Below are 1,927 nucleotides of genomic sequence, written 5' to 3' on the forward strand. Positions count from 1 at the left end.
CAGCAGGGATGTCTCTCTTCAGAGTCCAACAGTAATCAGCCATCATGACTGCATCCCAGCGTCCCTGATACCTGGTCTCCATCTCTTTTATGTCCTGATGGAATCTCTCCCCCTGCTCATCACTCATTGATCCCAGATTCTCAGGAAACCGATCCATATGTGAGAATAAGTAATGCATTTTGATGCTCATGTTGCATCCAAGGTTTCTGAAAGCGGTCAGCATTGGTGACAGGTTCTGCGTAGTTCCTGGCTTTGTTGTTGCCAAGAAAGTTCTTCACAACCAGAACAAAAGCCTTCCATGCTTCCAGTTCCACTTCGAAACAAATTTTCTTCAGCACATACTTCACCGCTTCATACTTCTCCTTCTGTGTAGTCGAGTGAGCAAGGGGTACAGAGGCAAACTGGTTGCCGTTGTGAAGCAGAACACATTTCAGCGATCGCTTGCTGCTGTCAATGAACAGTCTCCAATCTTTGGGTTCATACTGTGGCACTCCAAGCTTGTGCAGAAGCTGAGCAATATCTGTACAGTACACCAAGTCCTTCTCTTCAAAGAAAACGGAGGAGCTCTTGATGTCTGTTGCGGTAAAAGGTGATGCGAGCACTGTCAGAGAGGAGGTTCTTTTCCTTCAATCTGGATGCCAATAGCTCGGTAGAGGACTTTGACAAGCTGAGATCGCGAACTAGATCATTTAGCTCCTTTTGGGAAAAAGGATGTGGAGCATCATTGTTAAGAACCACTTCTTCTTCCTCATCTTCTGGAACACTGGAGGAATCTTCGTCACTGATGTCAGGAAGTTCTCCAAAGACAGGTATTGGAATTTCATCACAGTGAGCTACAGGACGACGTGCTGATTCAAGATCAGGATACTTGAGGCTGCTTCGGTTCTTTCTGTTGATCCCAGTCACATCAATAGTGCAGAAGTAGCAGTCAGTGACACGGTTTGTCGGCTCCCTCCAAACCATGGGAATTCCAAACTTCAGACAACTATTCTTGCCTTTGGTCCACTGACGCAGATACTCGGTACATGACTTGCATACCATGTGTGGCGCCCAAGCTTTATCCTGGTCACCAAGTTTAATACCAAAATAAGCATGGTAAGCATGCTTTACGAAACTTGTGACTAGATTCCTGTTAGGAACAATGGTGTATTCGCCGCAGATGTAGCAGAATACGTCAGGCTTATTTTTGCAAGATCTTCTAGTTGAAGCCATTTCATTCACTTGTAATATTAAAAAAAAAAAATTAGTCATAAGTTGGCACATGCAAAATCTTCAGAATTTGTTTATTGCAAGAAATATAAAAGAATTTTGTCATATGACGTGAAAATACCTGTACATGTAAACAAAAACGTCAAAAAACAAATATGTAGCTTAGTTCAGAAAGTTGACCTGATTGAGCAAAACCAATGTGATTTTTGGATTCAGCACATCAAAATGATCCTAAATCAGCTAAAAAATCTTAAACAATAAATTGGGTGTTGACCAGTGTAATGCGTTCTTCAGCAAACTCTGCATCCTGCAGCAACTCAACAAGAAATCTCCATCTCTTAGAGTTGTAAATAAATGTATCTATATGTAAGTTTAATGATACAGCTGCATGATAACTTATGACAATGCTCATACCAACATTCTTTAATCTTTGATGACAGTCCAGAGGAGACCAAAAAATAATCAATTCGTGAGTGAGTGCTATGCGTGCTTGAATAACAGGAGTATTCAACTCTATCAGGGTGTAGGTCCCTCCATATTTCAATCAAATCCAAATCTTTACAACACTGCAGCAACATTTTCCTTGTCTGTATGTGAGTAGAGTCGAGGCTAGTAGAACGATCTTTTGCGGGCACTAAAGTGCAATTAAAATCACCACTGATAATGTACATGCCTTGTAGGGTAGACGTTCGAAGAAGTTCTGAAAAAATGCTGGGTT

Source organism: Seriola lalandi, unplaced genomic scaffold (assembly GCF_002814215.2).
Source record: "Seriola lalandi dorsalis isolate HSWRI2012SDOR001 ecotype SW California unplaced genomic scaffold, Sedor1 jcf7180002054981, whole genome shotgun sequence".
In the NCBI taxonomy this organism is placed as follows: Eukaryota; Metazoa; Chordata; class Actinopteri; order Carangiformes; family Carangidae; genus Seriola; species Seriola lalandi.